This window comes from Chenopodium album, chromosome 24 (assembly GCF_948465745.1).
Source record: "Chenopodium album chromosome 24, dcCheAlbu1.1, whole genome shotgun sequence".
Lineage (NCBI taxonomy): Eukaryota > Viridiplantae > Streptophyta > Magnoliopsida > Caryophyllales > Amaranthaceae > Chenopodium > Chenopodium album.
Genome location: NC_137857.1, coordinates 14,569,305 through 14,586,193, shown reverse-complemented (window position 1 = coordinate 14,586,193; position 16,889 = coordinate 14,569,305). Strand labels below are relative to the sequence as shown.

The following is a 16,889-nucleotide window of genomic DNA, read 5'->3' as shown; positions in this document are numbered from 1 at the left end:
TATTTGATGCGGGAGTTTTAGAAGGTCAAGTTAGTCAAGCGGTCGATAAGGCTATATCTCTTACATGTCATCCAAGTAGGCTTCTATTATCGTTGGATTGGATCGTGGCCTACTCAGAGGGTCGTTTTGGGGCTAGAGCAGGAACGGATCTTAATTTGCTTGTACTTCAATGGGACGACATTGGAGAGAAGGTAGACTAAATTAGAGTAGTAGTTTTAGCTTACTTTTAATTAATTATATTATTTAAGAAATATAGAAAGTTAATTCCTATTTGGTTTCCTAGTAATACATTGGCAGCTTGTTGCCTACTAGCTATAGAGTCCTAGTTATATTGGGTTTATAATTAGTGTTTAGTCTAGTTGTCCTATTAGGAGTAGGAATCTTATGTCGGTTACTCTAAGAGGAAGAATCTATGCTATTGATTTATATGCTCCAACTCTTCTTAATAAGCAATCTATAAAAGGCCATTAGTTTGTAATTTTTATTCATAGTTGAAATAATAGTTTTCTTGAGTTTATTATTGCAGACTTACGAATTAAGTATGTTTGTTCGATCCGTTTGATTGAGCAAGCTTGGTTTTGATCCGATTGATCAAAATCTAGCATAGGTTTGTGTTAGCTCCGTTTGAGTTTAACATTGACCAAAAGAAAACCCTCAGCGTTTGGGTATAAACGCATCACTATTTCCTTCGTAAATTTAGAAAAGCATGATAAAATCACACACAATCAGTGTAATTGATGTTATATTTTTTTTCTTCTTCTATTTTTAGCTTCTTATAGCTAGGTAGCTTCAAGCTAGGGTTATGTATAACATTTTGCATATATATAACCGGGAAAAAATTTATTGAAGAGTGCGTGAAAATGTATAATTATATGAAACTCTGGATATGTTTACCTATAGCTTCCATGCCAAATATTCCAACGACATTAACTTCATCATCTCGTAACTTTTTGAGTATTTCTTCCATAAGCTCTACTCTCGAACCTCGCAAGGCCTTGTAGAATTCATTAGAGATGGATTTCAAATCTAATCGAGGCTCCATGATCATTGACTCATTTGGTGTTTCGTTGATTATGGACTCTATTTCATTGACCTTAATTTGAGCTGTTTTACTCATCTGATAGCGTCGACACAAATTGCAGTGCACACCACCAAAGAAACACTGGTCCTTGCCTTTTCTAGTCTTCTCGTCAATTAGATGCTTCAAAGTCTCGTCTTTCTCGACGAGGTTCTGCGCCTTGCCAAGCCAACTTTCAGTGAGTTTTGTTTTATTATGCAGATTGTCTTTCTCGATGAGGTATTGCACCTTGGCAAGCCAATTATTAGTGAGGTGTGTACTCTTATGCAGAATTTCCTGTTTTCGATACTCTACTATGGCACTGGATCTATATTTGAGACAGTCTAAGTCCCAGTACTTGTTTTGAAGTTTTTTCATGTTATCATTGTAGCTCTTTACGTAAGAGTACCATTCTCTTATGGTATTGATCATGATCAAACACTTGGCAGGCTAACTCTTTGATTGGATCCGCAATTGTACTATATTTGATAAGGAAATTTAATTAGTAAGGAGACAACCACATGATTATAAAAAATCAAATTATATTACGAATAATGTTCAAATTAAATCCTTTTAACAACGTACAACTCAAAAATAATTAAATGTATCTCACATGGTGCACCACCCGATTGCACCATCTAATCTGCGCATCACTAATCTTGTTAACATTTATTTTTCTAATAAAACAATAATTGATAACTAGGTAACAAGCAATTTAATAATCTCTTATTTTGTGTCTTAATAAGTGTCAAAAGTAGTTGAAACTAGCTAATATGATCACGAGTGAAGTAATAAAGTTAAAATTATTCCAAAACAAAAAAAAAAAAAAGATTTAAAATTATATTCTTTTTAATAACACGATCAATTACTAGTAATACAATATGCTTTATACAATTGAACATTGTAATTAATTAGCTCGCATAAGGACTATTATACTTATGTGTTATGGATGTCAAAGCAGCATAAAAAACACAGTATTTATCTACTGTGTCATTTTTCAAAGAAAGGCACCATAACATGCTGACGTGGCATGTTATGGTGTCAGCATGTTATGGTTGGTCAATTTTTTCATTATTTTGAAAAGGCTAAAATTTATTATAATGTATGTATTATTGTAAATACATGTATTTTTTAAATAGAATACATCATTATAGTTTTTTTAAAAATCATTTACAAAAATTAAATTATGATTAAAACTTTGAAAATCAATTACCAGCATCCATTGTTCTTCAATGTGTTCATCATCATTTATGGGTATTTTTTTAAAAAATGATCTCTCATTCTCTCTCCTGTGGGAATCTGGATTTCTAGGCTATTAGAGTTCAGCGATTAAGGTGCAGGTTCCGACGAAATTTCCAGCACATGTAGTTCGGCGAAGGGCTCACGGCTCACGGCGGTGAATCAAGGGTTGGCGAATTTTTAAGTGTATTTTGGGTACGTTTTTGGTGCAGTTTTAGGGGTCATTTGGTGGGTTTCGTGATTAGTTTTGGGGTGTGTTTTTGGGGAGGTTTTCATGCAAATTTATAGGGTTCAGGCGGCTGTTTTCAGGCGACGGGTTTAGGTTCGAATTGGTCAATTCCATGAAGGTTGCAAGCGACTTTATGGGGAAGATTTTTAGCGATTTTTTTGGCAGTCGCTCTTCTTCTCCGGCATCAAATTCGTGACCCATCATTCTGGATGTTCGTTGGCTAGATGGGACATTGATGAAAAATCTTGAAAATTTTATTTTGTGATTTTTTTTTTAATAATTTTGATGATTAATTATAAGTATATTTTCAAAAAATTATAATGTTATAAAATTATTTTTCATAATTTATAATTACGTATTGTTTTACATGTATTAAAAAGAATACATAACATAAATACATTTTTAATACATTACGGACATAAAAAATAGTAAAAATTGCCTGAAATAATCCCACCTTTGAGTCATCCGCCCAAAATAATCCTACCTTCGGATTATTTTTAAATAATCCGACGTTTATAATCAATCCGCTCCTAATGGTCCCAAGTAACCTATAACAGGTTGAATAGGTAATTTTTTTTAATTAAGTTTAATTTACACGTGTCATCACGTGATTGGTTAAAAATAATGTTTTATTTTAATTTTGCTATAAAGTAATTAACATTAGTTAATAATTTTAAATTTCTTTTTCAAAAAAAAAAAAAAAAAAAAAAAAAAAAAAAAAAAAAAAACCTAAAATTTTAACCAAACCCTAGCTCCCACCACGACCCCAGCCACCTCCCTGCCCGGCAACCCCTACTGTCGGCCTAGACGAGGCCCAGAGCCACTGGCTTCCCCGCGCAGTTCACCGACCACCCCTACCCCTTTCCGTCGCCACTAAACCACCACAACCAATCAACCATTACCGAAATCAGCGTTGAGGCTAGGTGGGAGGACTGGGTCACCGGCTATAATACAGTCGCCGGTGGGGGGATAAGTTAGGGTTTTGCGGGGCAAGGGGTTGGGGGCTGGGCGTGAGATCTCATTGGCAGGGGTAAGGGTTTGTGCGCTAGTTGGAGTCGGGGTTGGGGCTCGCTAGCAGGAGTTGGTGGTTATTGTGGCTAGTTGGGGTGGGGGTTGGGGCTAACTGGTTTGTGCGCTAGTTGGAGTCGGGGTTGGGGCTGCTGGGGGAGGAGCGTTAGGTTGGGGATGGCGCGGCTCGGAATCGACGTCGGAGTTAACATCAGCGCCGACTCCGGGCGGTCGGGGGCAGGGAGTCAGGTGGTGGTGGGGTGGCTGGCAGCTGGTAGGGTGGCTTTTAAATAATTAATTGTTTTTTTTTAAATTTTTCTTTTAAAAAAAATTAAACTATTTGTTTAAATTTTTATTTTATATTAATTTTTTAGACCAATCACAGGTCGCCACGTGTCACGTAACCTGTTATAACAAGTTACGTGATCAGTTGGGACCATTTAGAGCGGATTGACTATAAAGGTCGGATTATTTAAAAATAATCCAAAGGTGGAATTATTTTGGGCGGACGGCTCAAAGGTGGGATTATTCCGGGCAATTTTTCCTAAAAATAATCCAAAATGAAAATGAAAATGAAAATACTAAATACGGACCAATCATATTTCGCCATGTCAACATATTGTGGTGTCCTTTTTAAAGAATGAGATTGTAGAATATTTAAAAAAACACATGCATATTTACATCCATGCATAAAATTATATTCAAAGCCTATGAGGGTATGCTCTTCACAACTAGATTTTAATTTACAAATAAATATGATATTAGAACAAACACTTGAACTAAAATTCTTAGCTTTAATTTCCTCCCTAATTCACAAATATGATGCTCCGATCGTTTTGTTTTCATTATTTCTTCATGTGTTCCGGACCTCCGGTATAATTAAAATTTTTAAACAGTTTTGTTTGAAATTATTACCATATATGCTTGTGGTTCTTGATCCATGCACTTTGTTTCAATGACTGTAGTACGCATTTTACTCTCATCGCCTCTCACTGTTTTTTTTTTTTTTAAATTGTGTAAATCCTCTCGGAAAAATAAAACAATTGAATAGACTATTGTAATTTGTAAAGATTACTAAGTAGATGGAGTATTTTATGATTAGCTCTTACATAACACACATAAGTAGCTAGATACGAAAGTACTATCATATTCCATTTGCACTACGTACTAATAATGAATGGAAAATTACCGTATTAGTTAAAAAAAAAAAGCTAATTAATTTAATTGAACTTTTTTTTCCTTCTAATGAGATGCAAAGCGATTCATGAATTATATAAAAAGCTCATAAAAAATTATTACGAAGTAATATGCAAACCTTTTGGGTTGGATTAGGTTGGACTGACAATAAGCTGGTGGACAGGTTATTTCTTCTAAATTTATAGTTGTTTTTTGTTTGTGATGTGAATTTTTTGTATATTTGTACATGTAGTAACAAAATATAACAGCGTCATCGATTAATTTATAGACAAAACCTAGAGTGTGATCCTTGGTCCTCACACTTGGAATATAATATTTGCTTAGTTCACAATTAAATTACTATGCTTTATCCTCCTTCACAAGATTATTATTATGCTTTATCACTTTTGCGGTGCAAAAATTTTGCAATTACATACCTTTCTTTGACCTTAAGATAATATTAATGATAATAATATTATAATGTCAATCATTGAAATTGGAATATGGTTATACTGTGATAGTTTCATAGGGTTTTTGGTCAAGAAATTGCAATTATGTCATACAAAGTACAAATTAGGAATATGGTATGGATTATATGTCAAGAAATTGCAATCATCTCCATCCCTGAGGTTGGAATATAGAATTGATTTTATGTTAAGAAATTTGCAATCATCTTTTTTAAAAATGGAGTATAGAATTGATTTTATGTCAAGAAATTACAAGCATCTCTATGAAATTGGAATATAGAATTTGAGATATTTACGTACGGTTGAAATTATGCATTGGAACACGTGATAAAAAAAGTGTCATCTAATTTGAAACATAGTATAACATTAAAGGAATGAATTATAAAAATAAATTAAAAAGAGTATGTTGTTTTGCCTCATAAAAGTACAAATTAAAGGAATAAAGACTAGAGAACAAAGAAATTAAACTCTCGAGAGATATAAAAGTAGAAATAAAATAATAAGTTTGTGCTTTTTAATTTCTTACGTGCAAAATGTTTGAAATTAGCATATTTAAAATAAAAAAAAATAATAATAAAAATAAAAACCTTGTCAGATTTTATCAAACTCCTTGGATTGGAGTGTATTCCATTGATTCATATATATAGGATTACAATGTTGAGACCTAATCATATAAGAAAATCTCAAAAAATATTTACAAAATATTCACAAACTATATCCTTCTATACAAAATAATAACTAGAATATTTATCATATGCTAACACACCCTCGCAGTCATAGCGGGAGGAGGACGGACGCTAAGACTGGATCTGAATTCCAAAAACAGTTGTCGAGGTAGGCCCTTCGTGAAAATGTCTGCAAACTGATAACGTGACGGAACGTGCAAGACCCGTACATGCCCCAACGCCACCTTTTCTCGAACGAAATGAATTGATCTTTTGATTTCTAATATGTTGATGATGAAATTGTTGATTAATTAGTGTAGTTTTGATCTTAATTTCTATGGCTAGTGAGTAGTTTACTTGCTAGGGTAATGGTGAAGCATGTATGAGTAATGGATTATAGTAATTGGGGATAATCAATGGAGTTGATGATGTGATTAAACTTAAGACCATACAATGCCTTGCGGAGTCTGCAAACATAGCCTGGGAACTTCTTGTCAACAAACCTGGGGGTTGATGCATGTACACACACTCATTCAAATCACCATGCAAAAAGGCATTTTTGACATCAAGTTGGTGAATTGACCACCTGCGAGCCATAGCCAAACTCAAAATAGTGCGAATAGTGGCCGGTTTAACAACCGGACTGAAGGTTTCATCACAATCAATACCTTCCACCTGAGACCTGCCATCACAAACTAAACGCGCTTTGTATCGTTCAAGATCACCGTTAGCATTCAATTTATGTCGAAACAACCACATGCAATTGACAATGTTCACCCCCGTAGGTCTAGGAACCAATTCCCAAGTCCCCGTATCAATTAAAGCACTATATTCATCACGCATCGCAGCATTCCAATTTGGGTCGGAAAGGGCTTGTTTGTGATTGTTTGGAAGTGGGGAGCGAGAAGTGGGAGTGGTGATAGTTAAACCAAACTTAGGATTTGGTTTTAAAATTCCATGCTTGGAGCGGGTTTGCATTTGTGGAGAGGTTGGCGGTGGTCGAGTAGGTGTAATTGGTGTATGGCCACAGAGTGGAGGTGGTGTGTAAGTGTTTGGGATGGTTGGAGGCGAAGGGACACCAGGTGAGGGTGGCAGGTGGGCTGTCGTGCCAGCAGTAGGGGAGTGCGGGGGGCTGTGGGTGAGCTACTGCTAGGCAGCGTGGCCTGGCAGGGGACTCCACAGGCTGGCTGCGGTTTGCAGCTGTGTGCCGCGGCCTGTCTGCGGGGTGCTGTGCTGCGCTGCTTGGCCAGGCAGTGTACTCCGCGGCTGGGCTGCGGTATGCGGTTGTGTGCCACGCCCTGGCTGCGGAGTAGGCTGTGTGGGTGTTGGAGCGTGAGCTTCGGGGTTTTGGGCTGAGCCACGAGGCATACAAAGGTGTTGGAAGTATGGAGAGGGATCATTAGAGGCTAAAAAATCATAATCGTAAGAAGAAAAATTCCCTAGATTACTAAAGGGAAGAGTATTTTCGTCAAAAGTGACATGTCTTGAGAGAATGATTTTTTGAGTTGTAAGATCTAGACAACGATAACCTCTATGATCGGCCGGGTATCCTAAGAACACACAAGGAGTGGAGCGAGGTGCTAATTTATGGGGAGCAATGGCGGATAAATTCGGGAAACAAAGGCACCCAAAAACCCGAAGATGACTATAGGAAGGTACTACCCCAAAAAGAGCCTGAGCTGTAGTTATTGTATTGAGAGTTTCGGTAGGTAAAATGTTGACCATATAAGTAGCTGTTTCAAGGGCATAGTGCCAAAAAGACGGCGGAAGGGAAGCATGAAACAAGAGAGTTCGTTTGACATTATTAATAGTACGAATCATGCGTTCGGCTTTGCCATTTTGAGATGATGTGTGAGGACAAGAGAAGCGAAAAACCAACCCATTTTTGACACAAAACAACTTAAAGGGGTCATTTCAAACTCACGACCATGATCACTCTGAAAAGACTTGATGGGTCTTCCAAATTGTGTGAGAATATATTGTTGAAAATTGAAAAAGGTTTGAAAAGCTTGAGATTTGAACGAAAGAGGAATAGTCCACACATAATGAGTAAAATCATCCAAAAGTACTAAATAATATTTGTGCCCTTTATCACTACGAATAGGTGAGGTCCACAAATCTGCATGAATTATATCAAGAGCTGAAACAGTAGTACTATTTGAATTATGAAAAGGCAAACGAACATGTTTCCCTAATTGACAACCTACGCAAATAGTAGAGTCTTGCTCTTTATTACAATCAATAAAATTAATTTTCCTAAGAAAGCTTAAAGTGGGAGCTCCGGGATGTCCTAGACGGTTGTGCCATATGGAAGGAGATAAGGCCGTGAGAGATGTGGCTAGACAAGTTGACGGAGATGTGGTCACTGGATAAAGATCCCCCGCACTATTACATCTGGTTAGAATTTTCCCCGTTCATAGATCCTTCACTGAAAAACTACTAGGATCAAATTCTATGGACACAGAAATTGTCAAAAGTAAATTTACGAACAGAGATTAAAATTTTTGATGATCTGTGGAGCTAAATAAACATCACGCAAAGCAAGAGATTTATTAGCTATACTAGAATGACCATAACCCGTAATTGGAATACGTTGACCGTTTCCGACTTGAATATAATTATTAGTGCTTAAATTAAAAAGGGGTAAGAGATTACCGGCGTTGTTGGTCATATGTGATGTTGCACCGGAATCCATGTACCAAGATGACAAGAAGCCTAAACAAGCATTCTAATGCTTCATCAAAATCTTGAATTTCAAACTCTAGTTTTACCATCCGACTTTTAATATTCTCTACTTGTGACATATTAATGCCAGTTTTCTTCTTCTGGATTAGTAAATCCAATGTATCATCAACAATATCGAATTCGCTTATAAATGCTGCTGCCTCCTTGTTTCCACTCTGGTTGATTATTGCTCGTAACGAGTCAAAGTCAACGTTGAACAGTGGGTGCACGCAAGACACAAAGTTGTGCGGAGATGCCGTGCGCAACTTTTGAACTTGTGCGTGGAGGGCGCGCGCAACTTTGACAGTTGCGCGTGCCAACTAGTAGGTTTGACTTTTTTTTTTTGTCGAACCACAAATTTTGCGAATTTTTTTAAAATTATATCTCTAGGTAACAAGTTGGAATTAGTTAGATTAGACACGAAACACATATTCATGTAGTCACATAAGCACATAAAAGGAACCCTCAAAGCATACAATGTCATTCCAAGGTCAAGGCTTGGGTGTCCAAGGGTACCATATCTTAAGAGACGATGCACGAATCAATCACTTAACGTGTTGACCCATGATATAGCCCTCCAAACATTTTGTTGGCGATATGGGTGGGATAATTGTTATTGATTTCGGGATAGAAGCCTAGTGTTGGCAGCCCCTAATCAATGAGCCAATCCCCAATGGTTAAAGTGTGCTATGCTTATGCATGATGCAATGTTGCTTGTTTGGTTTTTACTTTTGTGAAAAAGGAAGATATTCTGCATACAAGTCTCGCTCTCTAACTAGAGATTATCCAAGTTAGCCATTGTTACAACCCATAGGTAACCTGGTGTTGGAAACCTTGGACCATAACTAAGAACTAATCTTGTAACCTCTAAGTCCCCAGTGGAGTCGCCATTGTAAGGAAGGTGTTCCCATCGTAGGGGATCCTTCGCTTTAGATGCCCATGGACCCTTAAAATCCTAGGACTTTACACTTGTTAGGGAGTACTAGGATTTGAAATCCTGATGACTATTTGGGGGACCTTGAATTAGAATTGATTCTACCATCACGCTTTTTTATAACAATCAAGTAGGGAGTCGCCAATGAGTTTTGAGAAAACTCATAAACCTCATTCATGCCTTTCTCCCATGTGGAGTTCATGGGATAATTAGCACGAATCGTAAGTTTCCCATGCCCAAACTGGTTCACATAAACCAAAAATGAGTTCGGGAGCAAGGGTACTAAAATAACGTTCCTTTTAGGGAGGAATCGCTATTCTAGCCCTAGTGCGGCCTCTACTAGCTCTTCCTTTTTCACAATTTCATCACCAAACAATATATGCAACATGATACCTAAAAACTAAGGGTTCGTTTGGCATCACTGCAGTTTTCTGTTTTTTGGTTTTTTGTTTTTTAAAATTATATTTTATATGTCACATAATGAATCAAAATTTATTTAGTCTTGTTAGAATCATGATAATTTTGAAAACTGACAACCGAAAAGTGGAAACACCTTTTTCTTGTTTCCTGTTTTTGGTTTTTAGTTTTCAAAAAAACAGGAAACTAAAAACCAAAAATGATGCCAAACAAGCCCTAAGTTAGTTGATTTTATTTACACACATTAATCACGTAGGAATTACATTGCATTGCAATAGTCGTTATTCTTTTTTAATCAAATTCGTGAAAAGAACAAGAAATAAACAATATCCACCTTGTCTTATGTGATAAAACAACAATTAATTATCAAATTCTACTCTTGATTAACGGAAGAGTACTATGTGAATTAATTAATTAAAAGTTTGTTTAAAGTGATCAAACAATACTAATTAGTCAATTAAAGTTATTTAAACAATAAAAGAAAAGTGATTTATCTAAGTGCTCAGTAAACTAACCGTTCTTCTTTGTATGCTTAGATCTCCGTCTTAGATGTTTATGGACCTTCTTTCTTCTTTGTACCTCCAAGGACTTCAATGGATTCAATTAGGGTTGGAAAGTATTTGGGAAGAGATAATAAAAGTAGTATGGTAGTAGGAGGATTTGAGAGATTAGGGATTTCAGAAGTTAGGGTTTTTAATTCTGATTTTCTGTCTGTTTAGTGCTGAACGAAGACCCCTTTTTATAGGCGTAGGAATCTAGGTTTAGGGTTTTATAGCCGCTGCGTCAGGTGGCGGGCGCAACTCTCTGAGTCGCGCTGGGGTGCCGCGCGCATCTCAATGAGTCGCGCGCGGCAGGAGTTGCGTTGGTTTGCGGTTTGCCTTATACGAAAACGCGTTTTTAAAACTTCCATAACTTTTGATTGCAAAGTCAAATTTAGGCGTGTGAGATATCATTGAAAATATATGGATGTATAATTTCCAATGACGTTAGAATAAGGTTAAAATCTGTAATGGATCAAAAGTTATGGCCGTTGGAGTGCAAGGGTGTCGGTTTTAAAATATATGTTTTGATCATAACTTCTTCGTTTTGGCTCGGAATTGGGCTTATAATATACTTTTGAAAAGCTCTTTGAAAGGGTTATCGAATAGGCCTTGCACGGGAATTTAATGGTTGTTTTATCTATTTTGCTCGGTTTTCAACAATGTAGGTTCTATTGGATCCAATCATTGCATTTGACGCATTTGAGTCCGTTATTAATCAACACATAACAGGTCTAATTGGTAATCGGACAAGGCTCAAGATAACTTGGTCTCAAATATGGGTTTTAACTTACTTCGTAATGCTTTTCGTAGTCCATAAACAATTCAACTTTGATCTAGCATGAAGAACGGGTTTTTATATCATCATCGCACTTCCTATTCGGGACAAGAGGCCAAAAGTAGGTGTCTACACAATTCATTTATTTGAACCCTTGTGGGTCAAATATACTATAACTTAAGCCCACTTATTTATTAAGTCCAACCTTACTCTTCCTCCTCTACTCTATAAATATCCCTCCAAAATCACAAATTTTCCAACACAAAGAGGCTCAAAATTAAATTGGGGTAAGTATTATTTTCTTTTTCTTTTTCCTTTGTTTCTTTTTCCGTTTTCTTTTTTCTCTTTTTCTTTTCTTTATTTCCTTTATTTTCTTTATTTTTCTTTACGCATGAACTACTATGCTCACCCACCTTATTTTCTTCCTGCCACATCACCAGCGTCCACCACTGACCCTCCGGCCGTTCACCTGAGTATCGTTGCAAACAGCCGGCCAGCCACCATGTCCACCACCGTCAGCCAACTCCTTCTCTCTCCTCCTTGTTTAATTAATTATTTATATAGTTATATATTTTAGGTTTCTTTTATTTTAATTATTGAAATATGATTAGGATGTTTTGTAATTACGTTTTGATGATTAAAGATTGTAAATTTTAAACTATAAAGTGTTTTAATTTCTGATTTTATAGAGTAGTTAAAGTTAAGGTTTTAATTATAAAACAGTTGATTTTTAGGGTTCTAATTTGCAATTGATCAGGGAGTTTTATACACCTATTGATTGTAAATGATAATAAAGCTTAAAGACTATATTTTTACGGAGTTTTAATGAGTTTTTGTTAATATAATATTGCTGGAATTTTATTTTAAGTACTACTTTTGTGTTTTATATAAAGGGTTTAATTACCCATAAGTAGAGAAGGTTTTAATTGGTTTTAAGATTTATTTGAGGGGGTCTAAAGATTAAAAAGTATGCTAGAATTTTTATGTAAACACAATGAATGACTTTTTACTTTGGGGTTTTAATAACCCACTTAAAGAAAGAGTTTTAAAGTTTAAACCAAAATATCGGGTTTTTTTTCTGTTTTTTTTTTACAGGAAGAAAAAGATTTCATTAATCATAAGGCCTAACAGCACTTACAAAAATTTCTGACAAAATCAGAAGACTAAGACTAACCGACATACATGAATCTTCATAATTGAATGCATCATAGATTTTAAAAAATGTAGCCTTAAAAAATCTCCTTCATCTGAAGCAATACGATTCTGTGAGTTCGCTCTGTTTTGGCATTCAATCTCTTGATGCAAAAGTAATCTGATAAACATACGCCCGCAATCTTTGCAACTTTGACAGGAACCATGAAACCCTTAATCTTCAACACACCAATTAGTACCCATGGAAAACAAGTTAATTATTTATTAAACACGTGATATTAATTAAAGACACACAAACAAATAAAAACCAAAACAAACAAGACTCTAAAACAAAACCAAACCAATTAAAATCTTCGACGAAAAAGACTACAATCGAACCACCTAAGCCAAAACACCAGACCCGAAAACCTCCTTGTTCGGACATGGATGCACAGTGCTAGAACCAACCCCTTAAGCCCACAACAAAATTATCAAACCAATGATTCAACACTAAACCACCGGAGCCCGAAAAGCAGACCTGCACTAGATCGCCGGAGGAGGAGAACGATCTGCAGCAAAGCAAGAGGACCAAACCAGTGAAACTCAAACGTTGACTGTAGCCCAAAACGAGGGAGAAAAAGGGGTAGGTGACTCGCCGGCAAAGAAGGGTTATAACCCAAACCGCCGGCGAGCCCCCCTTCGGACCACCACCAAAAAACGCAAAAAGAGGAAAAAGAGAGAAAAGGATGAGAGAAAAAGGCCCGATCTAGGGGTAAAGTCTTCACAATAGAAGAAGAAACCCTCCCCAGAGATAAACCCTCCCAAGAGATAAACCCTAGAGGGAACACTCTCTCTCAAAAAAACTAGAGAGAAAAGAGTAAATTATGATAATAAAAATTTTCAGCTTGTTAGATTGATTTTAAAGTGTTTGAAAAGTTGCTGGAAATTTATGTAACCAAGAATTAATTTAGTTATATACTTGGTATTGTAGGAGACTTAAAGTTTGAGTAATTACTAACATTATGGCTAGTCGGAAAGACGATTTGAGGTCGAAAAAGCTACACATACATTCACTGTATGTGGCTCCCACATACATTGTGACGTGGCAGCTTTTCATTGGGTGTTTGTTTGGGGCCCAACTTCCACTAATATTCATATTTTATTCAAATTTGAATGAAAATTCAAAGGTTTGAAATTCAAATTCATTTGTCATTTCCAATGCAATTAATTTATTATTTTTTAAAAAAAAAATTAAAAAAAAATTCATTTCTGCAACATCGATGAACAACTTTTAGAGAGAGGAAAACATGGGCGACAATGGAAGAAGAACAATAAAACCTTGAAGTTGCTTCATTATACATGCAGAAGCTTAAATTTACATCATCCGCAAAGATTATTTTGTTTAATTGAACAAAAGAATCTTTGTTTACCTGAGAATATTGAGAAATTTGAGTTAATTAGGTTTCTGAAATTTTCGATTTGGGGGTTTTCGAATTGGATTTATTCCAGTTAATTGTGTAAACGTTCATATATTATTTGTAGAATCTATTGTGTTATATATTTTGCAGTTTAATTGACTTATTCTTCCTCCATTAATCGTCCCCTATTTGTAAATGAGTATGTTTGCAGAATATACTAATTTTCAATTGAAACAGTGAAATGGGTATGTTCTTTGTCCTATCGATTTCAAATAAAATTGGATATTTTGTTGGAATACTATATTTGTTATAGGCACACAAGTAACCGAGGGCCAAATTGATTAATAAGTAATTAGGAGATTTGAAACTCGACAACAGCAATGGTTGAGAATGGTGTTAGGTCGTCGACAAAGGCGGAAAACCCCCAAAATACTCGAACAATGTTATTAGAAATTTTTTTAGAAACTCGGGAAACTATACATGGTACACACAAGTCTGAAAACGACACAAACAAAACATACTATAAATCTTAGTAACATAGGGAATTATATTTGGTAAGCACATATCGATTCCGAGTAACGTGAATGTTTAAAAGCAATGTTTCTTCCTTTTATTATATTTTTTTGTTACATTTATAGTGATCTTGTGTAATTAAGCAATGATGTTTTTTTAGCAATTGTAATGATTATTTAGTGTGAAAATTGTCATATGTCACAATCAAAATAATGAAGTAAATGTTATCAATTTGTTGACGGATCACTTTCAAACAATTAAAAAGTGTATACTTGTCAAAGGAATTTTCTATGTTACAGAATATGAAATTGTAATAAATGTATTGTTTCTTGTCAAATCCTTAACAATCTAGCATCACGATTTGATAAGGTCCCCTGAAATATAATCATTGACTTGTATTTCATTCTATATAAAACATTTAAATGAAAAGTCTTCATTTGTAAATAGTCGTTCTTGATATGCGACATATCTTATATAAAATACTAAAAGACGGTAAAGAGCTTGTCAATATTATAATCTCTTTCATTTGGAAATAGTGTTTAACTTGAGCCCTTATTAAACGACTTATATCAAAGTCAGTTTTAATTTTTTTATGAAGTCATAAACCAAAGGCAGGTCATAAACTCTTGCTTTTTCATATTTTTTCATTTGGTTAGTACATTAGTTAGTAACCTTATATATGTTTCATAAAAACTGTAGAATATAACTTCCTTAATTAGTAATAGATAATTCTGATTCATGAAATTAGGTATAGCCATTAAAAAGAGCATTTAGTGTAAGATTTCATAGTGTCATACATGAACAACAATAATGACGTAAACATTATAAATTTTGTTGACGGATAACCTTCAAAAAGTTAAAAGAGTCAGTTTACTTGTCAAAGCAACTTTCTATGTTACGGGGTATTAAATTATATTAAGTGTATTTTTTATTCACAATTCCTTACTAGACTAGGATCACGTTTTCATGATTTCCTTTACAAAAATAATCGTGACTTGCATTTCATAGTATGTAAAAAAAAGTCAACTAAAAAGTCTTAGATTGTATATAGTCCTTATTGATATGCAACATATCACATCTTATAACAATGTATATATATGTGACTGAAAAACTGTAGAATATATAACTTTGTTAATTAGTAACAGATAAGCTGATTTATGAAATTATTTATAAACACAATGAAAAATTAAGCAATGATAACTCTTTAGCAATTGAAAAGATCATTTAGTGCAAGATTTATAGTGTCATACATGAGCAACCCTTATTTTAGTTGACACTAATAGCTTTGTTGACGGATCACCTTAAAACAGTTAAAAGAGTTAGTTTACCTGTCCAAGGAACTTTCTATGTGACGGAGTATTAAATTGTAAATAGTGTTTTATTTCTTCAAAATTCCTTACAAAAATAGCATCACAATTTGACATATTCCTTTGAAAAATTAATCATCGACTTGAATTTAATTCTATGTAAATAATGTAACTGAAAAACTTAATTCTCACTATACTTGTTATTGTGATGATATTTCTTCTTCTTCTTCATCTATTATTATTATAAGATTATTATTATGACCATTATTAGTATGTTTATTATTACTATAATTATTAGTACTATTATTATTATTATTATTAATACCCCCCACCCCATCTTTGTTCAATTGGTTAGTACATTAATTAGTAACAATATACATGTTAATGTAAAACTGTAGAATATAAAACTTTGTTAATTAGTAACATGGAATGCTGGTTCGTGAAATTAGTTATAGAGAAAAAAGGATAAATTAGCAATGAAAAATCTTTAGCTATTGAAAAGATCATTTAGTGTAAGATTTCAAAATGTCAAACATCAGCAAGAGTAATGAAGTAAAATTATTACTATTAGTGTTATTATTATTATTGTTGTTGTTGTTGTTGTTGTTGTTGTTGTTGTTGTTGTTGCTGTTGTTGTTGTTGTTGTTGTTGTTGTTGTTATTTAACTGTGTTAGTACATTAATTAGTAGCAACGTACATGTGATTGAAAAACTGTAGAATATATAACTGTCTTAATTAGTAACAGAGAATCTGATTCATTAAATTAGTTATAAACACAATGGATAATTTAGCAATGTTAACTCTTTAGCTATTGAAAAGATCATTTAGTGTTAGATTTCATAGTGTCATACACGACACTAATGAAATTGACCCTAAAAAATTTGTTGACGAATCACCTTCAAATAGTTGAAAGAGTTAGTTTACCTGTCCAAGGAATTTTCTATGTTACGGAGTATTAAATTGTAACAAGTGATTTATTTCTTCACAATTCCTTACAAGACTAACATCACGATTTTACATATTCCTTTGAAAAATTAAGCATCACATTGAATTTAATTCAATGTAAAAAATGTACTTGAAAAGTCTTATTTTGTATATAGTCTTATTGATATGCGACATATAATCAAATATATATATGTATTATGTTATCGCTGTTTGTCATGCTTAAGTGAGTCTAATGATGTTGTCATTTTCTTATTTGTTCGAATTTGAGTTTAAGCCATTTGTGTCAATTAATTTTTTTTGAATACTATGTATTTAGATATTTTAAAAAATTTTGCGTCCAAA

The 16,889-nt window shown here is 34.4% G+C and overlaps 1 long non-coding RNA gene across 1 annotated transcript; it reads right to left on the bottom strand.

The window, feature by feature from the left end:
- Positions 1 to 660: 660 nt before the first annotated feature.
- Positions 661 to 4,953, bottom strand: LOC145612618 (uncharacterized). Its single transcript, XR_014106660.1, has 2 exons — positions 4,849 to 4,953; positions 661 to 1,536 (listed from the first exon to the last, which is right to left on the bottom strand). It is a non-coding gene; the product is annotated as an uncharacterized LOC145612618 (long non-coding RNA).
- Positions 4,954 to 16,889: the final 11,936 nt, after the last annotated feature.